The 27,871-nt window shown below is 38.2% G+C and overlaps 1 pseudogene; it reads left to right on the plus strand.

Moving 5' to 3' along the window:
* The first annotated feature begins 124 nt into the window (after positions 1-124).
* LOC134473090 (olfactory receptor 2W3-like) lies at positions 125-27,871 on the plus strand (annotated as a pseudogene).

Below are 27,871 nucleotides of genomic sequence, written 5' to 3' on the forward strand. Positions count from 1 at the left end.
GAGTAGCTGGATCTCCTAACAGCACAGACAGCCAGCTTTCCAATGTCCCTGCAGGTCCTGAAAACTACTTTCATTTTTCCTATCCTGATGTCTTCCCTCAGGCTTGAGGGATGTAAGAGAGGCTATGAAGGCAAGGTTGGAGGGCTCTAAGACACAGGAACTCCATGTGGTGGATGCCTGCGTGTGCAGAGCTGAGCGCCAGGGAGTGGTGTGGAAGGAAGGCAGAAGTGCAAGCTCTGCTCTGCCGCTCTTGGGTGTCTTCAGGCTTAGCCTCTGCATCTCTGTTACAGCATTGAACACAGTGGGAAAATTCAGAGTCAGCCTTGGAGACAAAGGTCAGAGAGACTCAGCAAAGTCAGTGTGAGGTATCTTAAAGCTGAGGATTTTTAAAGAACTATGGTAGAAGCTGACCTTTCTCAAAAATTAATGACTGTCCAAAGGTATCAACCATTATTAACCAGCTTCTTACACATTCTCACAATTCACTCACAGAAAAACAATGGAAATTAGTCTAAATCCAGGACAGCCCAGAAGTCTCCCCAGGATGAGAGCACAGAGAAGCACATTTATCTTGTTCACATGTGGACTGGTTCAGGGGAACAAGTACTTGGGAAAAGACAAGATAAAATTAATAATACCACATATATGTGGTATTATTAATTTTCCAGGAAAATGGCCAAAGCATATTGTTTGTCATGTTAGTCTATGTCTTTCTTTTTCTGTTTAAAAGTATTTTTATTTTTAATTTGGCTAAATGTTCCTTGATTTAAAAATTGTATGCAGGTTTGGTATTTTGTTGTTTATAAGTTTCTTATCACCAAATTGTGCACAGGATATCCATGATTTTGAAAAAATTACTTTGATCACATGCAAGTGGTAGGAAAGAAGATCAGGTTTGCTCTGCATACAACTGTTTCCCTATAACATGTCTTAAAGCATTTAGCCATGTTAAGAGCTACATAGAAAGAAAACATCCAAGTGTAAATAAAACTTTCCAGTTTTCCTTTGGTAACTTTCAAGCAGCAACGATTAAAATTGATAGAATTTTCGGCGTGGCTAAAAAGATAGAAATATGAAATAAAGTGGCCTTTATTCCAAGAACACAGAGAGAGAAACCCTGACCACTGAAGTCTGGCTTTCTCTCTCTGCTGGAAACCTGGTGTGGGCACACATCCATAGCTTAGGTTTGGGATGGAGCCTAAGGGACATTACTGAGGCACAGGTAGCCAATTGAAATTTGTTTCTCACCACAGGTAAATTGCCTAGGGGTGGGAAAGGTGACCTTCTGCCTCCCACCACTGCAGCGTCCCCTTTAGGGAAAAATCCTTTCAAAAATGACTTCATGCCATGCATTCAGTTATGTAAGAAAGCATCTTAAAAGTGGCTGATCTACCTCTCCCGTGAAATTTTTCACATAACAACAAGTTAAAGTAACAAATAGTAATTTCTAAGGAAAATAGGTAAGATCCGTCAGCATAAAGGATGCAGTACCTGCAAGAACTTAGCATTAGCAGTTCTGTAACACATGTGGTACTGCTATCTTTTTCTGTTAGTTCACAGGCTAAAAGTTGCTGCTGGATCCGTGTTACACTTAGTAGCTGGAGTTTAATACAGTTCAGGTTTTAAAAGACTTCATTTGTGTTAAAAGCAAAGATCAATGAAACTAGACAAATGTATGAGAAGAAAAGTAATGAGACTCTGTGAAACTCATCCCAGTAGCTGCCTGTATAAGCCTTCTAGAAAGGACTGGTTGTTGAAGTTCCCATTGGTGCCCTGTTTGAGAAGCAGTCTTTGGTCTAGAAATCTACATGCATAAGTCACACATGTGTTTCCTTAACAGTTTGGTGTATTGTTGCCATGTAATAGGTATACAGAGTTGCACTGAATTATTTTCTTTCACTTTCCTTTATTTCTGTAGGTACACTAAAGCTGGTTGGAAATAATGACAGCTCCCAAGGAAACTTCATCCTGCTGGGCTTCTCTGCCTACTCTCCACCTGGAGAGCATGCTCTTTGTGGTCATCCTGCTAGCCTATCACCTGACCCTGCTGAGCAACTCCACTATCGTCCTGGTACCCTGGCTGGACCCCCATCTCCAAACCCCCATGTACTACTTCCTCACCCACCTGTCCTTGCCTGACACCTCAGCTTCACCACCAGCTCCATCCCTCAGCTGCTCTGCAACCTGTGTGGCCCAGACAACACCATCAGCTTCGTGGGCTGAGCCCTCCAGCTCTTCCTGTTCCTGGCTCTAGGAGGAGTGGAGTGCCTCCTCCTGGCTATCATGGCCTATGACTGCCTCATTGCCCTCTGCAAGCCCCTGCACACATGGTTACTATGCTTCCATAGTTCTGTGTGGGTTAATTGTCATTTGGTGGGTGATCTGGTTTGGGAAACTCATTGTCTATGTTTAGAGAAGCAAAAGGCCTTCAACACGTGTGGCTCCCACCTTATGGTCGTGTTGCTCTTCTACAGAAACATCATCTACGTGGACATGCAGTGGGGGAAGAGCTCGCAGGACCGGACCCTCTTCTACAACCTCTTTGTCACCTTCTTCTAAAACATCTTCACCCCGCTTCTGAACCCCCTCATTACACTCTCAAGAAGAAAGAGGTGAAGGGGACTCTGAGAAGGCTGACTTTGGCAAATCAAAGTACACAAAATAAATAACAATCCAAAGGAGAGTTACAAAGCTCTGCATATGTGAGAACATCATGAAAACTGTCATTCAAAATCTAGCGTTGTGATGTCTCCCCCTTGCTGTTGTGTGCCAGAACTGCTTTTGCTCTTCTGGGGCTCTTCTGGTTCCCCTTGGATTTTAGGCTGTTTCTTTAGTTCTGTGAGAAATGCTGTTGTTATTTAGATCGGTATTGCATTGAATCAGTACATCAGTTTTGACAAATGGCCCTTTCAAATGTTTCTTCTGCACTTACAGGAACTGAGGGGATCTTTCCATTTTCTGTGCATTTTTATCTCCTTTTTCAAAGAACTGTAATTATTTTGTACATCTTTCACTTCCTACTTAGGGTTAATTCCTAGGTATTTGATTTTCCATTATATTATCGTGAACAGTATTTTATATATTTTGTATCAACCTATCATTAATTTTGTTCATATGGTTCCCAAAATATTTCCCATATTAATCCTTAATTTAGTGAAGTTTTTTCTTAATAGCTTTATACTACTAAAGAATTTATTGATATGCAAAATCTGACTGACAGTTCATTTATCTGTTTACGTTGTACTTTCTTTTTTTAAATTTTATTTAAAGAGAAAAATAAAAAACCATTCAAGAGAATTACAGTATTACAGGGTATTTAGAACTGACTAACAGAAAATGAACAATGGTTTCTATATTATCTCCTTGTCTACAAAAGTTTTTGTTTGTACTATCTCATATAGTAAAATCCAATAAGATACAACATGTTAAGACTGATGGAGACATAAGAACAAAAGCTTGATGGGACTTCAAAACAAGATGATATTAAATCGGCACTAGATATAATGATGGCTTGTTTTCTTCAAAATACCTGTTCATACCATCACAGACAATAAAATTAAAAAAAAAACCGGAATAAAACCATTCCAATTAATGAATGAAAACATTATAAGGCTTCAAAGAAATATAATGGGGAATCATGATTACCATATACTTTTATGTATTGTTATCAATTCTTACACCAGGGAAACTATTCAGTATTTATACATGTGGGTTTGATTTATTTCACTTATGAGTATGGTCTCAAACTGAGCTCATTTATTTATAAATATCTCAGTGTGATCATTCTTTAATAGCTGAGTGGTACTCCATTGTATAAAAATACCACAACTTTTTATCCATTCCTCAGTTGATGGACACTTAGGCTGTTTCCAAGATCTGGCTATTACAAATTGTGCTGCTATAAACATGGGTGCACATATTGCCCTGTGGTATGATGCTTTCAGTTCTTCTGGGAATATGCCTAAAAGTGGAATAGCTGGAATAAATGGGACTTCAAATCCCAGGTTTTGAGAAATCTCCAGACTGACTTCCACAATGGTTGCACCAGTCTACACTCCCATCAACAGTGCAGGAGAGTTCCTTTTCCCCACAGCCTCTTCAGCATTTGTAGTTGGTGTTTTTCTTGATCCTGTCCATTCTTTCAGGAGTGAGATGGAATCTCAGAGTGGTTTTAATTTGCATTTCTCTAATGAGTAATGATGGTGAACATTTTTTCATGTATTTATTTGCCATTTGTATTTCTTCATCTGAGAAGTGTGTATTAATCTTAGATGTCCATTTTTGGATTGGATCTTTGAATTTTGGGGGCCTGATTTTTTTTTTAATTCTTTGTATGTTTTAGACAGAAGTCTTTAGTCTGAGGGATAATTCACTAAGATTTTTTCCCAGTTTGTGGGTTTTCTTTTCACTATGCTGCAGATTTCTTTTGACATGCAGAAACTTTTTAATAATAACTGATCCCAGTTATTGATTCTGGGAAGTATTTCCCTTGCGGTTTCAGTCCTGTTCAAGAATTCTCTATCAATATGTCTTCAAGGTTTTTACCCAATTTGTCTTCCAATAGATTTAGTGTTTCTGTTTGATCTGTTTAGATTTTAAGTTACTACATGGTGATACATATGGGTCTAGTTTTAGTTTTAGTTTTCAGCATATGGAGAGCTAGTTTTTCCAATACCATTTATTAAAGAGAGTGTCATTCTTCCAGTGAACATTTTTGGCCCCTTTATCAAAGAAAAGGTGGTTGAGTATGTTGGTAGTTGTGTTTGTATCTTTTAGTCTATTCCATTGATCTTTAGCTCTGTTTTTATTCCAGTACCATGCTGATTTTACTACAGTTGCTTTGTAGTATAACTTCAAGTCAGGGATTGTGATGCCTACGGCCTTTTCTTTTCTGCTTAGAACTTTCTTTGATATTCTAGATAGCTTCTTGCTCTAGATGAATTTTAGTAGTGATTTCTCTAGATCTATGAGGTATGTTGATGGTATTTTTATTGGGATTGCATTGAATCTGTATAACAGTTTTGGGAGAATGGCCATTTCACAATATTTATTCTTCCTATCCATGAGCAAAGGATGTATTTCCACTTTCTGAGATACTCTTCAATTTTTTTTTTCAATGTATTGTAATTTTCCTTGTATAGGTCTTTCACTTCTTTTGTGAGAGTAATTCCTAAATATTTCTCTTTTTTTGGTTGCTAGTGTGAAGGGTGTGGATTCTCTTATTTCTCTCTGTGAACTTGTTGTTAGTGTATATGAATGCTATTGATTTTTGTGTATTGATTTTGTATACAGCTACATTGCTGAGTTTATTTATTATATCTAAGAGTCTTTCAACAGAGTTTTGGGTTCTTCTATGTAGAGTATCATGTCATCTGCAAACAATGATAATTTAACTTCTTTTTTTCCTGTCTTTACCCCTTTTATTTCTGTCTCTTGTCTAATTGCTCTGGCTAGTATTTCTAGTACTATATTAAATAGGAGCGGTGATATGGGACATCCTTGTCTTGTGCCTGATTTTAAAGCAAAGGTCTTCAATTTCTGGCCATTTAATATGATACTGGCTGTTGGTTTGTCATAAATGGCCTTTATTATATTGTGCTAAAGACATATATTCCAATTTTCTATAAGTTTCTTATTATAAATGAGTGTTGGATCTTATCAAAAGCTTTTTCTCCATTTATAGAAATGATCATGTGATTCTTACTTTTGGTTTTATTAATTTCTTGGATTACATTTATTAAACTATGTATGCTGAACCATCCGTGCATGCCTGAGATGAATCTCACTTGTTCTTGGTGCATAATCTTCTTGATGATTTGCTGCATTCTATTTGCCAAAATTTTATTTTGGATCTTTGCATCTGTGTTCACTAGGGGGATTGGCATGTAGTTCTCTTTTTTAGTTGGGTCTTTCTCTGGCTTTCGTACTACAGTAATATTTGCTTTTAGGAATGACATAGGAAGGATTGCTTCCCTTTCAATTTCTTTGAAGAGTGTGAGGAGTGTCAGCATTAAGTCTTCTTTGCACTTCTTGTAGAATTCTACAGTGAATCTGTCTGGGCCTGGGCTTTTCTTTGTAGGTAATGACTTAATTATGTTTTCAGTTTCATTAATATATATTGGGTTATTCAGCACTTTTACATCTTCTTGGCCTAGCTTTGGTACTACATATGTTTCTAGGAATCTATTTCTTCTGTGTTATCAAACCTATAAGAGTAGAGGTTTTTGAAATAGGTGTTGATCTTCTGTATTTCTACAGAGTCTGTAGTGATTTTGCCTTTTTCATTCCTTATTGCATGAATTTGAGCTTTTTGTTACCCTTTTTTAATAAGATTGGCTAAGGCTTATGAATTTTATTTATTCTTTCAAAGAACCAACTCTTTGATTCATTGATTGTTTAGATTGTTTTTTTTGTCTCTATTGAATTAATTTCTGTTATTGTTTTTATAATTTCCTCTCTTCTTTTGGCTTTGGGCTTGACTTGCTCTTCTTTTTCTAGATGTTTGCTCTTCTTTTTCTTATTTGTTTACTTGTATTTGTTGTTTTCCTGATATGTGAACTCAGTGCAATATATTTTCCTTTGAGGACAGCTTTCATTGCTGTCCAAAGGAATTCATCCGCAGATTCCAGAAAATTGTGTTTGTATTTTCATTTGCTTGTAGGTATTGTTTAATTTATTCATTAATTTCCCCTCTGACCCTCTGATTGTTGAAGTGTATTATTCAATTTTCATGTGATTGTGGGATTTTTGCAGTTTCTTTTAACATTAATTTCTGGTTTCATGGCAGTATGATCTGATAACATGCATGGGATACTTTCACCTCTTTTGCCATTTATTTAAATATGCTCTGTGAGCTAATATATGATCTATTTTAGAGAATGCCCCATGCACTTCCAAAAAGAATGTGTATTCTGATGTTGTGTGGAAAAATCTATATGTGTCTATCAAGTCCATTTCTTCACAAGTGTGATTCAGTTCTGTTATTTTCTTTTTCACTGATTTTCTGTCTGGTTGATCTGTCCCTTGGTTTTAGTGGTGTGTTAACGTCTCCTGTTATAATTGTGTTACCACTAATTTGGTTTTTCATTTCTGTTAATACTTGTTTTATATAGCTGGGTGCTCTGGAATTTGGTGCATATATATTTAAGATTGTTATCTCTTCCTCTGGAAGTTTTCCCCTATGTAATGACCTTCTTCATCTCTTCTGATTGTTATTGATTTGGGGTTCACATTGTCTGCAAACAGAATAGCTACCCCAGCTTTTTTGGGGTGGTGGGCTGTTCCTGTTGCATGAAATACCATTTTCCATCCTTTGACTTTCAGTCTGTGAATTTCCTTTTGGGCTAGATGAGTTTCTTGTAGACAGCATATGGGTGGATTTTTTTTTGCTTGATCCATTCTGGCAGTCTGTTTCTTTTAATTGGTTTGTTGAGTCCATTTACATTAATGGTTATAACTGTTATATGTTGGTTTATTGTTGACATGTTATCTTCTGCTATTGAATCTTTATCTTTCCGTTCTGCTTAATTGTCTGCTTTCCTTAGTAGCTTTTTCCTAAGTGTATCTAAACTGTCTTTCATTATTCTTTGCAGGGCTGGCTTGGTGATCATGAAGTTCTTCATCTGTTCTTTGTCATGGAAGTAACTTACTTCTCCATCCATTTTGAAGGACAGTTTTTCAGGGTTCATCTGTCTAGGCTGGAAATCACTTTCCTTTAGGATATGATATACTTCATTCCATCCTCTTCTTGACTTTGTTTGTGCTGAAAAGTCTGCTGTGATTCTGATAGGTTTTCCTTTATAAGTCATCTATCTTTTCTGACAACTTTTAATATTCTATTCTTATGTTGGATCTGGGATGGTGATTATTATATGTCTGGGTGTACTTTTATTTTGGTTATGGCTATTTGGAATTCTATATGCTTCACTGATCCTGAAGTCAGTTTCCATTCTTATGTTTGGGAAATTTTCAGCTGTTACTTCTCTAAATATCCTCTTGACATCTTTATGTTTTCCCCTTCTTTTTCATTTATCCCTGTCAATCATATGTTGTTTTTGTTTGCATCATCTTGCAGTTGTTGAATTATTTCCTAATTCCTTGTTATTTTTATAAGATCTTGCCTTTCCTGTTCATTAGCTGCAATCCTGTCTTCGACCTCTGAAATTCTATCTTCACTTTCATTGAATCAGTTTTTACAACTTTCAATGGAATTTTTGATTTCCTGTATGTCTCTTTGCATCTGCTTTATATATTCTGTTTGTTTTTTATATTGTTCATCCACGGATTCTACCTTTTTGTTTAGTTCCTCCTATTTTTTAACTATGTCTTCTCTAGATATGTTCAACATGTCTTTCATTACTTTTATCATTTCTTCTTTTACCTGGGAGATTCTTTCTAGTTTGAATTCCTTTAAAGCTTCCTAGAGTAGCTTCTTTATTTCAGTTATTATTTCAGATATTTCAGTTGTATGGCATATATTTTCTTCTATGTACATAGCTCCTACCATTTCTTGGGATGGGCTGGAGGTTTGAAGTTGCATTTTGTTCTTTTGCTTTGTCATTTCCCTATACTTCTATACTTCTATACTTCAAGTGTTGTTCCAAGGCTTTCCCTGCATGTGTTGGAAATCGTCTCCCATGCCCTATGCTCCTGGGACTGGGAAGTTGCTGAGCTAGTCCAGTTAGGCCTTCAGGCCCTCCTTTGTCCTCTTCAGTGTTTCAGGAAGCTAGGCAGCCACCTAACCACTGTGGATGATGGGTTGAAGCTCTCCCCGAGTGAAGACCAATGCCCTCGAACTCACTTCACCTACTCTCAAATCCTGTAATTGAAGAAGGTCACTGGAAGTAATATAGTTGACCCACAAAACCTCCCAAGGCTAGTCTAGTTTGCCTGGGCTCTGGCTGGGTCTTGAGCTCTGGAAGAGATAATCTTAAAGTCTCCCAGGGCTCAGGGTTGCACAAATTTATCTCCACTGCCACTGAGTTTCCTTGTTTGGCAGAAGGTCACTGGGCATGTCCTGGGCAGGCCTGAAACCTTCCACATGCAGTGGCTGGGATCTGGGTGGGTCCTTTTGCTCTGAAGAGATGTTCTTAAAGTCTACACTGTGCTGGGGATGGTGTGGATTCACTCCAGCTGCCAGCTGAGTTTCCTGGTTTGGGGAGCTTCTTTCATTTTTTTTTATCATTTCTTCTTTTACCTGGGAGATTATTTCTAGTTTGAATTCCTTTAAAGCTTCCCAGAGTTGCTTCTTTACTTCAGTTGGTATTATTTCTGATATTTCAGGTATATGGCATATATTTTCTTCTATGTACATAGCTTTTAAGGTTTCTTGGGATGGGCTGGAGGATTGAGATTGTAATTTGGTCTTTCTTTTTGTCATTTTCCTATATTTCTGTGTTTCAAGTGTTAATCCAAGGCTTCCCCAGGACCTGCTGCAAATCCTCTTTTATGCCCTCAGCTCCTGGGACTCTGGCCACCCATTTCCCCAGATTGAGAGAGGGTCACTGGGAGTGGGTCAGGCCAACTCAAGACCCACTGAGCTGGGCCAGCGCAAAAGGAAGCTGCGAAATTCCCTGTTCAGGGCTGAGCGAGGGTCCCAAACTAGCTGAGCTTGGTGGGGGGGGGGTGCGGGGGCACTCACCCTAGGCTGCCCAGGCTCTGGAACAGATGGCGCTGGCAGGCCCAGAACTCCAGAGTCCGCCAAGCCTGGCAGGGAGCAAAGGGAGACCTATGCAGGACCATACAAAACCCCTTACATTGTACTTCCAATTAAAGTGTTAGAGTATCTCATTACAGCACCTAGTGTGATGGTAGTAACAAAGGGTTTAGTATCCAGTTTTGTCTTTTAGTTACATTCATTTATTTTTATTATTCACTTATAATAAGCTATCACACATTCAATGATTTATATTTAATCATGTATTAGAATGATCTATTTTTCACAATACACTTAATTTTCATTTAAATGTCTTAAATTATTATATAATACATTGACAAATTCAAAATTTTAGCATTTAAAATGCTTTAGCAACCTAACTCAATAATCCCAAGTTCAAATACAGAAATGCAGATGTGTATGTATTTTGAATAGGAAAATGGGTAGTAGCAAAACTAATTTAATATTAAAATCAATCTTTTTGTAGTCTTAATCATCAGTGAGATGTTTTTCCTTCAACCAATAGTGTATAGGTGTAAAGAATTATTTTTCATCTTATAAGATATTCAGTGTTTTATGCTTATAACATATTTTTTCACTCATACATTCATTCAAAATTTCATCAGTGTTTTTGAAAAGTCTGTGAAGACTGGCATTAAACACATATGATAAGAACAAATAGGTGGAATTGGAGAACACTAGTAAATATCTTTTATACTTAAGCTGAATTAAAGATTTAATTGGTTAGTTTCCAGTTTTGCTTTTAGGTGCGTTCCATAAACCAGACTAATTATACTGAATAAGACAATTAATCATCTGAACAGTGCAGTGTTCTTACCATCATGTCTATTTCCTTCAGAAGTATCAGGTTCAAAATTATTACTTTTTACAGATACCTTTTAGTTTCCTCAAAATAGCACCAGGAATTGTTGAGAAAGAAGACTATGTATGAAAACATGTACAGTGTTGGATCTTTTAAGTCCAGATATCAGGACCACACATTACTACCACACATTACTAATGAACTAAGGAGATGAAATGATACAAAATTCTTCTACCAAACAACTGCAGAGGCAAATGCAGTGTTTCCTGCCCATGTCCACAAGGAAAAGTCCCCTGTTTGACACTTTTCTCCTATAGATAGGCAGTTGCTTAATTATTTCATTGTAAAAGCTATAAAATTAAGTAATCTGTCACTTTGAAAAGAAACAAAAATATTGATCAGTCACATTATAGATCATATCAGATATTTCACAGAGATTTAATCTGAAATGTCACTCTTCACAATGGGAAAAGTATCTTCAATAAAAATATTGCAGAGAAAGATATGTATATGCAGGCAAGATGAATGTAGTCACATATATAATGCCACATGCAAAAATCAGGTCAACTTTATAAAAAGTTTATAAAAACTTGAAACTGTAAAACTAGTGGAAGAAAATCATAGGTTACCACTCCTTGATATCTCTCATGATAAATTCTTAAAGGTGATTCCAAAGCAGAAACAACAAAAGCAAAAACACTTTCATGACTGTGTTAAATTAAAGCTGCTGTGCATCAAAGAGAAGAGATAACCTATGGAATGGGAGAAAATGGTTGATATTCAAAATACACAAGAATCTCAAACCAAAACAAGGAAGCAAAGCATGAAGCAACTGAATACACATTTCAAAAAAAGACACAAAAATTCCAATACATTAAAAATTGTTCATTTATTATTCATCAGCAAGGACATACAGCTACCCCTAATTTAATGACTACCTGGTCAGTGACTACTGATGGACAACCTGCATTCAGGCTTCTGACACAGGCAAGCGGGCAGCAGTGTGACCTCATGGCTGCTTCTCCCACTTCTGTATGCATGAAAACTCCACAATTTTCTCACTGAATGTGCTGTCTGCAGTGTACTGACCACAGCATGTTCTTAGAATTGAACACAGCTGTGTTAGAACAGCAGCTTGGATCCAAATATTGAATGGTTTGTGGAAGTGAAATGGCAAACGATTGAGCCTTTATGATGTTCTCCTGTTTGTGAAGAAAAGGATAAACGGACAAAGCAGATCACACTAAGGGGTTCTTCTGAAGAGCTATGTTCACAAAAGCTACTGTTCTTCTTTCCTTCTATTTCCTCATCTCCCTTAATGGGTCTCCTGCTCATGGTGATGAGGATGACACAGAAGAGAACATTAAAGGACTGGATGACTAAAAAACATTAGCTAGAATACTTTTTGTACAGTTCCCTATGTGTTGTTTATAGAACCTCAATGTACTTTTTGTACAGTATTCCTGGCTTACACAGTACTATACATTTTTTCCTGATTTTGCTATGCAGTACAGTACTGTAGTTTTATATTCAGTTATATATTACAGTACTACATATTTGTAAGAGGCACATACAAGCAAAGTCATCCAGTTGGTCTCTATTTTGACATTTCTTTGTTCTGAGTACTGTAATAATATACTGCTGTATTATATATGGGATTTCTCATTTAGGAACCAATTCAATTAATGACTGGGTTGCAGGAACAGAACTCAGTTATTAAAAAAGAATGTTCCTACAAATTAGTAAAAATGAGATATTAATTCCAACATATCAAGATATATATTACCAAAGTAACAAAAATGTGTTGATGAGGACACATTTTATAAGTTGGCAACAACGTAAGTTAATACAGCCATTGAGTAAAACAGAACAATGATTTCTCAAAAACTAAAACTGGAACTACTGCAGATTTTTAAATCTCACCCTGGGGTGCACAGGATTTTAAATCAGAATGTCAACGAGATGTCTGTTTTTCTATATATCTTTTAGCTCTGCTCAAATTAGCTGTGACATGAAATCTAAGAATCAATTAAGGGGCATGTGGATTAATAAAATGTAGTATGTATACATGATATACTACTACACAGCTTCTTAAAGGAGATGATATTTCAATACATTGTGACCACATGGATACAACAAAAGACAGCACGTTAAATAAAGTAAGTCAGATACAGAATCCCAAACTCCACGTTATCCATATATGTAGTATGAAATGCCAGCTCTCATAATCAAAGAGCAGGATGGCGATTAGCATTGCCATCTCAGGAGAAGAGGGTGTGACTAGAAAGATACTGTTCACTGAAAGAGTGAATCAGTTATACAGGGAGATTATTTTCAAGAAATTCTAGAACATGGTGAATATAATGTACTTTGTACTTCAAAATTGCTATGAATCTATTTCAAACTTTTCCACCCCATACAAATAAATATGGGGAGTAATACATCTTTAATGACCTTGCATTAACTATTTAGAATATTTACATCTATAAAAATATCATATTTCATATTATAATATATTATTGGTAAATTATGCAACAATATTAAAGATAATACTTGCATTTTTGTGTTGAATAAAGTAGCAGGCAAATATATAATGAGTCAATTCATATGTCTAATTCTTTTTACAAAATTAAGAAAAAACTCTTTAGGATAAATCTTTATTATACTTTGTATTTGAAACATTTCCAATAAATTAGTGACCCTTAATATATTTTGTACCAAATAACCCCTTTAACTGTGCATTCTCATTATCTTTCAATTTTATAAATGAATAAATGGAGGAAGTACAATATCAGTAAAACACTGAAGGCAATCAAGAAGACATGGAGCCAGGAAACACATAGCCTTGTTTTTCCTCTAGAGAGACAGTTATGAAGTTATGAACTTGGATCCATTCTTGAGATCATCAATCTTGCAAAATGGTGAAGGACATGAGTTAACAGCCTTGTTCAAGAAGTACAAGACTTTAGTGCCAGAGAGAGGAGCATTAGTGGGAGCCATTCACACATTCTCAGATTAGGGTGGCATCCAGGTGAAAAACCAAGATCACCTCACATGACCTATCCTGTCATCATATTTCCAAAGATTGACTCATAATTCAATAACCCATATTCAAAATATTGAGTGACTTGTACTTTACAAAATAATGCAGGCTGTACAGATTTAATTCTGGTAAATCTTTATAGAGAAATAGAAGTTTAAATAAGGGAATCTGGGAAATGATCTCCTAATCTAGTATCATGAGAGTACACTGATTTCATAAACAGTAGCATAAAATACAACTCCATTAACCCACTTTATGCTATGAGTATAGAATACTATTAACCCACTGTGTACTATGGAACATGTTATTTCAACATTTGTGATGACTGGATTAAATTCAAGTGTGATGGTGTGTTGGCTTCCCCTGAGCTGTGATCAGTCACAATGAGGAGCTGAAAGCACAGAATGCCTGGCGAAGGCCCCAAGGGCATGCGATGCCTGAGGTACACCATGAGGGCATGGAGGCTGGAAGTAAACAGGTGATCCTGCTTTGAGAACACAGGTATAGGAAGCCAGCTCGTTAAGCAAAGGGGCATACAACAGATGTATACATTGCACAGGTGGGCCAGTCTCTTCTTCCCATCCAGGAGGAAGGGCTCCACCTACCACAGCTTTCTGTCTCTGTCTTTGTTTTCTTCATCCTCTCATCATTCTTTCTCCCAGTAAATCAGAGACCTCTCAGGAATATGACATATGGCACCTGAACAAGGATGGGGTAAGAAGAAGTGGAAGGTGAGGGGACACTTCTCAATGAGCATGCAAAATGTGGAGGAATGGACTATTAGTGAATCCACCAGGTGTTAAGCTTGGGATAAAAGAAAGAGAGACAAACAGACACACACACACACACACACACACACACACACACACACACACACACACACACACAGATCAGCCAGAGGAAGAAATGGGTCCACGAGGGACAAAGAGAGAGAAAAATGAGTCCATTAAGGCCATAGGGAGAAAATCAGGATTGCACAAAGCAAATCAAAGACAAGTGTATTGATTTTATAAGGGTTTCAACATGGGATAGAGTGTTGTTAAAATCACATATATAGAAAGGATGCATATAGACATTTATAGAAATGTTCCTTGTAGGTGTGATTTCTGTACTTAACTTTACCTTTGAGGATTTGCATTATAGAGTGTTTTTATGGTTGTATGCTTGTGAAGATGACCGAAAGGGATTTGACTGGAAGTACCAGGTGCTGTGCGCAGGTCCAGGATAATTTCTGAGGAGACTTTCCTGACATTTAGAGATAGCAAGAAATTGACTTTGAGTGGCACAGGATGCACTTAATCTTGGTCCTAAATATCTACCAGGAAAGTATAATCATAAGGAAGAAAGTTATCCGCAGAGTCCTCCAAACACAGCTCTTCCAAACTGAACTGAATCAACTACAAAAACAGAAAATGGGAAGCCAGAGAACTAGGGATCATTCACATGTGAGGAGCCAAAAGCACAGAGCTCCCAAGGAAGGCCACAAGGGCACAGAGCTGGAGGTAAACATAAGTAAGAAGCAAGCTCATTAGGCAAATTCCTATGACTTCTGCATGTTTACTGAAATCTATAAGTTTTACATTGTTTTTCTTTGCATCATCTTGAAGCTGTTCATTTGTTATTTTGACTCCTTGTTATTTTAAAATGTTCTTTCCTGTCCGGATTGCTAGCTGTGATCCTGTATTCAAGGTCTACAAGCCTATCTTTAGTTTCACTGAAGGGGTTTGTCAGCTTTCAATGGAATTTTAATTTCCTTGATATCCCTTTGAATTTTTTTCATGCATTGTTTCTTATATTGTTCTTCCAAGATTTCCATCATTTTACCATGCTCCTGTATTTTTTTTTATCTATGTCTTCTCTAGCTATGCTGAGCAAATCATTTATTAAGGTTACCATTTCTTTCTTTACCTGAGAGATTATTTCTAATCTCATTTCCTCTATAGCCTCATGAATTTGTTTCTTTATTTTGCTTTCTATCTTTTGAGAAATTTCAAGTGCATGACTTCAAATGTCCTCTATTTTGATGTCTCCTCTACTTGTTTTTGGTGCACTGGGTGTTTGAGATTGCATTTTGCTCTTTTGTTTTGTCATTTTCACCTCTTGGGTTAATATTTTGGTCCTTTCAATTCAGCTAGTCTGCAGTGTCTTAGGGTCCTACTGTGTGGTTGATGTTCATTCAATTGATGGGTTCTGCAGTGCAGAGTGAGGCAAGTCCCCTGAATTCCTGCTGCAGGATTTTTGGATGCATCTTATATTCTTTCCAGGCTGACTATCCAGGAGTACTGATCTAAACTATCCTTTAGCTCCTATTGTCAGTGTGCATTCAGACTGTCCCAGGCTGCCTGATTCACATATCTACTGTGTGTGTCTCAGTCAGGCTCCTACTGTGTCACTAGGGGTCTTGTAGGGCCTTGCAGATTCCACCAGGTGGGGTGAGGTTGTATCAGTGCTCTTATCAACCCACCTGGAGTTCTCTGTATGGAATAAGGACTCACAATCTTGCCAGCTCGCCAAAGTCCTACAGTTGGGCCTGAGGTTTTCTGCAGTTCCTACTTACACATTGAAGTGCTCTACTTGAGGAGGAAGCTCACCACACTGTTCCCAGCCTGCCAAGGTCTTTCGTGTGTTGGGAGGAGTTGCCAAGGCTCCCAACAGCCCACTGCAGGTGGTGGAAGGGGTCAGTAATGATTGGTGGGCAGCTGAGGCTCCTCTTGGCAGCTTAGGTTTTCTGGGTGTGGGAGAAGGGGGTCTGATGATCCTGTTGGCTGCTGAGCTCTTTCAAGTGTCTAAATTATTTTTTAAATTCATTAATTAGTGAACTGAAAGACAATCTAAATATCCTTCTGTCTTTTGAAAAAGATATTCTTCCACAATTACATCTTACTCTTCAGAGTTAAATGAGCAGCTTTCTGGAGGTAAGAAGGCTCATTCACAGCAAAGGCAACAGAACTACCTAATTCCTGCTTGGCCAAATAATTGCAGAATTACTCAGAAATCCCTTGACAAACTTCCTATGAGTAATGTTGAAAAAAGAAACAGAATCCAGTCTCATTTATACTGCTTAAAGGTATGTGTTTTATTTGAATGTATTTAAGCATAAATTGCATTAATTTACTGATGTTCTCATGTTCTTCATTTGGGCTAATTCTGGGTAAGATAAATTACCCAGGTACTATTTCAGTGATATCTGCTGAGAATATGAACATGTTTATTTGCTATTATTTGTGTTACAGTGAATTTATTCCTCACCTCTAGTGCTCTGACTTTCTCTGTTTCCATCTTTTATAGTGATTCAACTCATTTCTGACACTTTCTATAAGTATTTGTAATATAAGAGCAATTCTAAATTCAGAGTAAGCATTGAGGTCAAACAGGCAAAAGTATTTGTGATGATGTTAACATCTCAAGAGGTTTCAATATGGAAATTGGTACAAGTGAAATAAATGTTAACATTTGATAAAACTACCTACAATCATTTGAAAAAGCAATTTAGTAAGACATTTATTTTAAGCTTGTGGGGCCAGAAGTAGTGAGTTCAATCTCAAATCTGTTTTTTTTTTTTTTTGTGAAGAATTGTCAAGGCTGATTTTTTTCTCTCCCAGATATCCTGAGCTTGGTTTATAAGTCAGTTTCAGTAGATACTGGTATTGATGTGTTTATCCTAACCTAAGTGTCTAATACATTACATGAGTGGAGCTACATTATTATGATTTGGGACTGGAATGCTCAGTGTTTAATATCCTGGTGAATATGTCATGCTCAGGGCTGTGCTTTCACACTGCTCTATGTGACCCTCTTAGTCAGGATTCCATCCAAATAGGACTGGGTTTTGGAAACGGGGTGAGGGATTAGTGGAGTCCCTGCACTAAGGAGTGTAAATAAGTCAAAGAAGGGAAAATTCATCTTCCTCAACCCCATAGCACTTAAAAGTGCATTAAATATATATATATATATATATATATATATATATATATATATATATATAATGCAAACTAGTGGGGATTGAGTGTGACAGTCCTTCTTGTGATCAGTTACTCTGGGCTAGGTGGAAGCAGCTTCTCAACCTGGCACTACCAGTAGCTGAATTGTGTCCAGACTGTTAGTGTAGTAGGAGAATTAGAAAAAAAAAACTGAGTTCAGGAAGATAATAATTCTATGTACAGCACCGCGTGTTACCTGCTTGCAGCCATTGCACCTGTGAAAGGTTAGGAAAACACTAGGGGACTTGATAACTCCAGAGAGATGTTACAGGATGACAAATGCCACTGCATTTATTTATCTTCTCAAACACCCAACAGTTCTTACTGAGTGGTGCTCAACAGACATCATAATTGCACACACGTGTTGTTCGTTTGCAGATGAAATCCATAAAAGCCTAACTTTTAGGGCACCTTTTAATATGTGACATTATCTGCTCAGGAACCTCACCCTGGTCCAACTCATCTGAGTGGGCAGTAGGCTCCACTTGCCCATGTACTTGCTGCTCAGTCAGCTCTTTCTCATGGATATGATGCACATCTCCAACACTGTGCCCAAGACAACTGTGAACTTCCTGATGAACACCAAGACCCTCACATTCTGGGGCTGTGAGATTCAAACATTTATGTTCCTGACCCTTGGTGGATTTGAAGCTTTTCTCCTGGGCTTCATGTCCTATCATTGTTATGTAGCCATCTGCCATCCTTTGTGCTATCTTGTTCTCATGAGCAAGAAGAATTGTTGCTCCCTGAACACATGTGCATGGTCCAGCAGTGCTGTCAACTCCTTAATACACACACTGTATTTTTTTTCCAGCTTCCCTTCTGTGGGTATCGGTTTGTTAACCACTTTTTCTGTGAAGTTCCTTCTCTGCTGCCACTGGCATGTGAGGACACCTCCCAGTATGAGTACACCATCCTCTTGAGTGGACTTGTTATTATGCTGCTGCCCTTCCTGGCCATCCTAGCTTCCTATGCTCAAGTGCTCACTGTCGTGTTCCAGAAGACCTCAGGCACAGGATGGACCAAAGCTCGTTCCACCTGTTCCTCCCACCTGATTGTGGTGAGTCTTTTTTATTATAACAGTCTGTGCACCTACACTTGGCCACACTGCTTGCATGACCCTGCCCAGGACAAGGTGTTGTCAGTTTTTATAGCATTGTCACACCTCTTCTGAACCCATTCATCTACAGCCTGAGAAACAAGGAGATCCTGGGGGCTCTGAAAAGACTGCTGGGATGATGAACATTGGTAGAGAAAATAGGGTTTTAGGAATAATTTAATAATTGGAGATGAGCAATTTAGAAAGTGCATCCTCAAATCTATCACGGAGGATGCAAAATAGATGTTCTTTGTAGAACCCGAGAAACTGTGCACTCATGACTTTACTACACAAAAGAGACTGAAATCTATTTTCAAAGTATGAATATTTTCAAATGCCCCTTTTTAACATTATTTTTTTATTTTAAGGAGAACCAAAAAACAGAAAAAAATCAAGAGGCAAACCATCAAAAAACAACAAAAGCAAAATAACAACAATTAATCTATTTGATCTGTCTCTTCATGACAATGTGATATTAAAGTCTTCCATTATAATGGTGTCATTGCTTATATGATTTTTCATGTCTATTAATCTTTATCTTTTATAGGTATATGCTCCAGAATTTGATGCATTTATATTTAAGATTGTTATATCTTGTTCTTGAAGTTTTCTTCTAATCAGTATCTAGTCACCTTCTTTACCTATTTTGATCATTCTTGATTTGAAGTTCATAAGGTCTGCAAACAGAATAGCTGCTCCTGTTTTTTCTGGGTTACTGTACCATGGGGTATTGTTTTCCATACTCTGACTGTGAGTATATGAATTACCTTTTGTGTCAGATAGGTGTCTTATATATAGCATATAGTTGGGTTTTATTTCTTGATCCATTCTACCAGTCTGCTTCTTTTAGTTAGTGATTGAGGCCATTTATTAATTATTATGACTAGTATATTGGCTTATTTATGTCATGTTATATTTTTGCTATGTTTCTTTAGTCTTCCTCTATGTTTAATTGTTTGCCTTGCTTGGTGATTTATTTCTGTTGATGTTCTTGAAACTGTAATCATTTTTGTCTCTATCTAAACTATCTTTCTGTAGTCTTGTAGGTTTGTTCAGTGATCCTGAAGTTCTTCAGCTGTTTTTTGTAGTACAATTACTTTATTTCTCCCTGAATATTGAAGGTTTCACAGGGTACATCAATCTGGGTTGGAAGGTATTTTCTTTTAGGATTTGAAGTACTATTCTCATATGCTCTTCTTGACTGGTTGTTTGTGTTTAAACATGTGCTGTGATTCTGATGGTTTTTTTTTTATAAGAGATCTGTGTCTTTTCTCTAACAGCTTTGAATATTCTGTTCTTATGCTGGATTTCTGGGGTCATGATTATTACATGCCTGGTTTTAGATTTATTTTGATTATGGCTAATTGGAGTTCTATACACTTCATTTATCTGTGTCAGTTTCTTTTCCCATGCTTGAGAAATTTTCAGCTATTACTTCTGTAAACAGTATTTTAATTTCTTTTGTGGTGATTCCTTCATTTTGTTGATACTTCTCATGTGTATATTGCTTTTATTGGCATCATTTACCAACTTTTGAATTGTTATTTTCTGGTTTCTTGTTGTATTTTAAAACACTTTCTTTTCTAGGTCACTAGTTACTATCTTGTCTCCATGGTGTTAGACTCTATCTTGATACTTGCTCAGGTGGTTTTTCCAGCTTGAAATCTTTGATTTCCTGGATTTCTATTTGAGTCTGTTTGATTGATTATAGTTCTTTCATATATTGTTCATTTAAGGTTCTCAACATTTTCCAATGCTCTATTTTCTTAACTATGCCTTCTTTGGATAGGCTTGACATTTATTTCATCATGTTAGTCATTTTTGTATTACATGGGAGATTATTTCTGATATGTTTTCCTTTACAGCTTCATGGAGTTTTTTCTTTGTTTAAGTTGTTCAATGTTCATAGAATTGTTTGCGATGGGCTGGAGGTTTGAGATTCAAGTTTTCTTTTGTTTTATTATTTTCCTGTATTCCTGCAGAGGAGCCAAATGCACAGTTCCAACTGCCTCCTGATTTATCATTGGTAGTCCATCCAGGAGGGTCTTTTCAGCTGGGTTAGGGTCACTGGGTGGGCCTTTCCAAGGCCCCATTGCAGTGCACTGACACTCACCAGCTGGCTGGGGTCACAGACCAGTTTTTTCCAGGCCCTGCACTATACATCAATAATCTCTTCATGGTTGGGGCTCCTGGGCAGGTACTTTGTCAATTGCCCTTTTCAAGGTCATGAAAACCAATCCATGAGATGTTAAATCTACCCAAACATTTAACATCAGGTTAATTTATGTAACAGAAATTTAATTGAGAGAAAAAATCCCTCATCCTTTCATAAACCCACCAGTATTTCAGGGATTTTTTATGTGACCTGGCCTTTGTTATAAGAAGTATTTACTTGGGAATAAAGAGGGGAAAAATCTGAAGAATTCTCCCCTGACTTATTTCCACCTGCCATCTAAATGACCTTTGGCTCAACACCCATCACTGAAAGAGCCATGGTGTGAGCATGCCTGTGTTGGCACACTCTTATCTTTTCTCTCTTCCAACGCTTGTGAGTGGTGCGTGCTCGGCAGTAGAGCACTGCAGACCTCCTCACACCTCAGGCCTGAGAGGACACCTGGTGCTACTTAGTGTCAACTTCTCTCTCTGACTCAGATGTCACTTGTTGAGTGTGTTTCTCCTAACTTAATACATTAGAGTGATGCCTTCATTAGAGTTTGACCACAATTTACTTGAAAAGTTTATAATGTTTATAGTTAAGTAATTTGAACTGTTCTCAAAAAATAAGTCTGATATTGTAAGCCATTCAGTATATTACAGGATGCTAGTGTATCCTGTATGTATGCCAGATGTAGCTGGGACTGTTTCTTAGTTTTATATTGAGAAATTCACAGGCTTAGAAAACCTTCTTGTATCAAGTTATTTTATCAACTAAGAATTTGTTTCAAATGGTTAACTATATAAAGCTTCAGAAAGATATTTCCTCATTAATACATATATATAAATGTACATATGCATGAAACTCAGTACTCTGAGAAGTTACCATCCCTAACTTCATATTGGTTGACAGTCAGGCCCATGGGGTAGGAAGCTCTCTGAGGAAACCTTCACTAAAAATCTGAGTACTGGACACAGCAGCTCATCTGTAGAATCTACAGAGTAGTGAGGCTTAAACATGAAGACATAATTGGAAACAACCTCTTTAATATAAAATTATTTTAGTATTATATTGTACAGTTAATGTATTGTGTGAGGCCAGCACCAGGAGAACCCTCTCCCAGGAACAGCACATTGTATAAGCTCACAACAGCTCTCCTGCGCAGGGGGATTCATGCAGGACTGGAAAGGGTAGATGGTTTCAGGGCAGAACAGGTTCCGCTGGAAGAGACTTCCTTAAGAGACAGAAGATGTGGCCACTAATAGAGCTGTGCAAAATGAAATAAGGAGAGACAGCAGCTCCTAAGATAGTGCAAGCTTATAGAGAGTCACCAGGTTGAGGTAAGACAGGAACTCAAGAAGCCTCCACTAGATCAAAAGCCTTGTAGACATTAAGAGAAGATCAAGGCTTAATATCAATCCCTGACTGGATACGGGGGAGCGGGAGGAGGAAGCTGGGAGAAAATGATCAAAGGCCAAGGAATGACTTCAGATGTCTGCAGATCCTTGTCACAAGCAGTGGGTGTGTTTGAGAACAGCTGTGTTCTGCTTCTATTGTGTTCTAGGTAGATAATCAGAAATCACAGTGGGATTCTTGTCTAAGGATCAGATCTTTGAGGAGAGCTGGTTTCTCACACACAAAGAAAACACAACTCTGAGGTTACTGAGATTCTGGTCAACTCAGACATCTCCTTAGCAACTAGGAGTGTTTCAATGTCAAACTTTACATTTTAGACATAGGAAAAATCTAAATTGTGCTGGTAGTACATACCACTTGCCTGGCATGAGTCTCCAGGCTCCATTTCCAATACAAAAAACAAAGTCTACAGATATTTTCTTTTTGCCAGGGTTTCTCCTGATCTTCTTACACACTTAATCTAAATTTCTTTTTAAAAATCCAAAGTATTTTATCACATTTTACATATATATTTTTGTACTAAGAGAAGAACAATTGTGGGAATTTTTTTTTTTCCAGTAGCTCTGAGGAAGCTGAGAATCTTGTAGAGGTTGAAAGCATCTAAGTAAAAAAAAAAAAAATTAGAAAAGAGAGGAGTGGAAATGCAGGTGTATCTAGTCACCTGTATGTATCATGCCTCCCATACCATCCTGGCACTGTACACTCAGACAGGGGTGCACATGCACACACACAAACACACGCACACATCTCTGCTCATCCATGCCCAGGCACAGGAACGTCCACATGGGCAGTATGCACCTCAGTCTGAAACTGGGCCCCAGTCTCCTCCCTCATCTTTGTCAGAGAACATCGCAGGCTTTCTGTTTGCATATAGCTGCCAAGTGCCCTTGCTTTCAGTCATCTTTTTTTATATGCGCTTCCTGTTGGGCATCCATGGGAATTTGCTAAGACCAACAGTCCTCATCTAGACATGGGAGAAAAATACAACTGTTGAAATACAATCTATTGAAATAAAATTCTTGCTAAGAAGTTATGAGACCCCCACGGAGAGCTCTCAGTTGTTCCTCAGTAAAGATTAATGCTTTCAGTATTTATTAGCGCTGTCAGTATTTTTACAAGTATTTCACTATCATTTAAATCAAGGTTCATATGTTTTCTTATGCAGGTAATTTATCCAGAAATATCAGTATTCAATTTATATTTTTGCCTTTTTACCCTGTCTTATTTATTTACTCTCAATACCTATTTACCGGTTTGAATATAAAGTTAAGATAGCCCTTTATTTAGGTTTCAGAGAATGTTATTATGATTTTTACCAGCAGTTTTACTTTTCCAGGCATTTATCTGTAAAATGGTATTTGGGCAATTACTCAATATTTAAGTTTTTCTTAGGAAGTAGAACAGCATTATACCAACTATAGTTATAACAGTTACATATGTTAAGTAATCCTTTATTGCTAGGCAGACATATTCTACTGTTTTCTTAAAACTCTCAGGCTGGGGATTTAGCTCAGCAGCATAACTGCCTGGCTGGCAAGCATAATGTTGTAAGTTCATCTCTAGTAAATAATATTAAATAAAATAAATAAAATAAAATCCTCATGACAGAAACAATTCCTTTTATGCAGATCAAAAGACATTTTTTTGTTGGAAGTTGGTGTTGCCATCATGGTATGCGAGAACAAAACACTATATCACACATAATTTATATTATTTATAATGATCAACCAAGGAGTCAAATACAAAGAAAGTGCGTGTATCTGTCCACACACTAAAGACCTAGGAAATACAGCCTGGGGCCTGGATCCCATGGTATTGATCTGCATGAGTTCAGCCGAAAACTTAGAGCCCAAGACAATGACTCATGTAAGTCTGTTTTGTGGATCTTTACAGGGAAGTTCCAAAGATCAGTGATGGACATCACAAATGTGCCAGTTTGGTGGTGGATCTGTGTCAGTGGGTTAAGGATTCTGCACTGGAGCCAGGAACCAATGCTCAAAGTAAGGATCAGGGCTCTTCTGAAAAGTACTACAACAAGGTCCCCAGCTCCTGGACAATGAGAGCAGTCAGGCACACATCAGGAGGGCAGCATGACTGACATCTCTGTCTGGTCCAGAGAGCACTCTCTTTTCTTTCTACATTCCTACATGCTTGAGAGAACACGTATATGCTGTGCCTCACATATTGCAGAGCGTACCTCGTGGACAATGCTCAGCCTAAAAATTAGGGGAAAAAATCCAGTAGGGTTGGTAAAATCCAAGTACTTTTTACAGGAACAAATATATTTTCTAAAGTACAGGTACCTAAGAGTACCTGTACAGAAAAACCAGTACCAAACCAAATGTAAGACTCTGAACAGAGCAGACAAAATACAACTTGTTTATTATGCTAGAGGGCTGATGGGAATCTCAGTTCCAAATCATCAGCACTGAAGCAGTTTTTGGGTTCAGTTTAAATAGTTTGCAAGCAGGAAGTACAAGGCATTACATGTCTAGTTACAAGGGTTGAGTTAATCATATTCTGTCAGGTAAACAAACTTTAAATACATTGACTTAGATGAAATTGTTCTTCATAACATAAGCACATCCTGGAGATGCGGGGTTGGTTCAAGTGGAGCAAACGAGGTTAAAAGTGTCTTTGATTGGACTATTTCATCCCAACCAAAGTCCTTGAAGTCAGTTAGAAGCCATTTTTTCAATTATGGAAAATGTAAGCTGAGAATAGTCCAGTTGGTACAGCACTGAATCAAATGAAAAGCTGGACCCAGAGAGTCCAGGTGGCTAAAGTTAGCAGGCTGACGTGTCACAAGCAGCAGGAGTATGGGCAGATGGGCTATCTGATTTCAACTTGTTCTAACATATCTGTAAGTTTGTTATTCTATAGCTATGTCTCTATCATATATTATTATATTCATACATCTCTTCTTACAGAGGAAATTCCTCATCCTCAGTCTCTTCAGTGCCCAACAGTCAATAAGGGGAAGTAACTTGTAAGAGTCAGTGGTGCATGCCTTCCATGCAGTCAGACAAGAAACATGTTAAGACACAGATCATGCAAGGGCCTAAAACAAGAATTTCCAAGACAGACATCAAGGGTCCCAGTATGGCTCCCGTCCAGGAGGGGAGGAAGTTGAAAGTTTCCCCACCAGGAAGAGCCTCCCATAAGATTTAGTAGGGAAATAGAGAAGAGAGCCAAATCTCCACTTCTCCCATCCGATTTGGGACCCTATGTGTGAGGCGCTCTCACAGCAGACAGGAGTTTCCTCTTACTATCCTTGATTTGTTGCCATAATAACAGCATTCCTCCTCTAGAAGCAGGCAGGTACCTCCATGCTGGACTGTCAGGGGGGTCTAAGCTTCTTTGATTCTGGAGAATGATCACAGACATGAAATCCACTTGGTCCTTCAGTGTCTACTGAGGTTTGTGTGTTGGCAAAATCTCCAGCTATCTGAGCACTTCACTGTGAGTCCTGCTGTTGGGTTATACCCATAGCTGTAGTACTGAAGGTCAGACACCCTGGCATTGCTAGCCTAGCTAACATGCATATTATCGCTGTCACATTTTTGATGTGACTGATGGGCATGTGCAGGTCCTTGTTGTTCTGAATAAACAGAGAGATCAAGTACCACCAGGAAAGCAAGTGCACTAAGACTCTCTTTGATGCTATCAAACACTTGTTGTATGCCATTAAATTACACCAAAAAAGAGCCCCAAAGGGGGCTGCTAGAGGATCTGAGGTGAAAGTCAACAGATTTGTGCAGTCAGCAGAAACATTCTGACTTTAACTGGAACCTAAAAAGCAGGAAGTATTTTCCCATATCACTGCAATATGAGGATGGAGCAGGTGATCAGGAACATCAGGTTCATGGAAATTTATGTTATTGTGAGTGAGACCTAAAGCTCAATAGGAAAGAATTGAAAGAGGAACACAGGGTCGACTGGCTTTGGGTTTACAACTAAATTTGGGTTTACAATTCAAAGGACCCAATGGGTTTCAAGATGCAAGAGTTCAGGATTTGGGGGCCCTGTATAATCTGTGACATGTGCAGAGGCCAATGGACACATTGGTGACCTTGGAGAAAGAATCTTAATGTGAACTGGAGGTGCAGAAAATATCCATATCTTTGTGAGTTTTAAAACAAGCCATAGATTCAGTCCCCATCTGACTCCCTGGACTCTTTTCCGGCATCCTGATGTCCAGGCTTGATCAGAAGGATCTGGAACTGTGTACTGTGAGGGGTTACAAATTTCCTTCTGGCATGGTGGGCTACAGGGAATCTGGGCCATCAGGCCACCTTCGGATCTGCCCAAAAAATGACACAGTCCCACTGAGGCAGACATAGATGAGGATGGAGGCATCAATGTGTGGTTTTTTGTTTGTTTATTTGCTTGTTTATTTTGTTTTAAGCTGTCACCATTCTGGGCAGACACACTTATTACTAGAACAGTGTTCTCATTCCCAGTCTAATCCTCCACAGCTGGAAGAATAACAGCAGTTTATCAAGTGTGGAAAGTTAGCCCTAAGAGGACATCATCAAAATAAAGATCTACTTCCAGCTGTGATCAGTCCCATCTGGTCAGATTAATTATCATTATGCAACTCACTTCTTTAATTTGAACCTGGATTTTAGTGCCCAGAATGATACACATATTCCTAGGCAGCTAAAACAAATAATCCATAGGGGCTTCATTTTTTACTTTGGGTGTAGACAGCTGAAGGTAAGTGTTCCAAGAATTATGTTTATATAATGGAGAATAAAGGCAGTCCTCCTACTGGGCTCCCAGTCTGCTGTAGTTGAAGACCATACAGTAAAACACTGAGGTTAACAGGAGATGTGGAACCAGAAATCAAGCAGAATAACAATAATTTGTGTCTATAACTTGACAAAACAGATCTAGGTGCCTGGTACAGTTGTTACATCAATGTGGAAGAGAGTAGAGGTGATTTTGTGGGGAGCTTTCCATTCCTTTGGGGATGCAGCACAGAGTCCTGCAGCAAGCACTAAGAGTAGTGAGAAAATGGGAATCAAAACACACCAGGGTACCAGAACACCAGTCAGTGAGGCCAGGTATTTTAGTGTTTGATATCCATTCAATCTTCAGCTGTGCATTGACCTCCCAGCCTCCAGAGCTGCAGGTACAAGGCTTTGAGTGCACTGTCCCTTAGGGGTGGTCTTCCAGGATAGGCCTGCACAGAGCTTCCAACAGTCCTCAGATGAGCCCATTGGATCCTGGTGTGGAGAACTGAGGGCTGAATCTCTGTCATTCCTTAGCTGCCTGAGATGACACTCAGAGTGGTAGCCCGCCAGAGATGGCCCAGCTGTCTGTGTGCACGTGTAGGGGGTCATCATAATTGTGACCAAAGTCCAACAGGATGTTTTTGATTTTCCTGCTTTTGTCATAGACACATGGCAGGTTAGGATCAGTGGCTGACCATCATGCTTGCACCTGTGTAGCAGCCCTCTTTATGTCCAGTAAGCATCTTCCTTTGCCTCTGTTTAGCCCTCTGTTGTGCCCTTTCTGGTCATCTGGTATAAAGGGCAGAGCAGGATGCCAGATGTGGTACATCTGCCAGGTACATCTCCCAGCAAGCCCATCTACGCCTGTAATCAAGAGTATTACTGTGGTCTGGCCATGTCTAACCATGTAACAAGCAGTTTCCTAGACTTTGTCTTTGTCCATGACCCACCTCATGCCTGA

Source organism: Cavia porcellus, unplaced genomic scaffold (genome assembly GCF_034190915.1).
Source record: "Cavia porcellus strain 051 isolate PalLab524CR breed Dunkin Hartley unplaced genomic scaffold, mCavPor4.1 scaffold_2, whole genome shotgun sequence".
NCBI classification, from domain to species: Eukaryota; Metazoa; Chordata; class Mammalia; order Rodentia; family Caviidae; genus Cavia; species Cavia porcellus.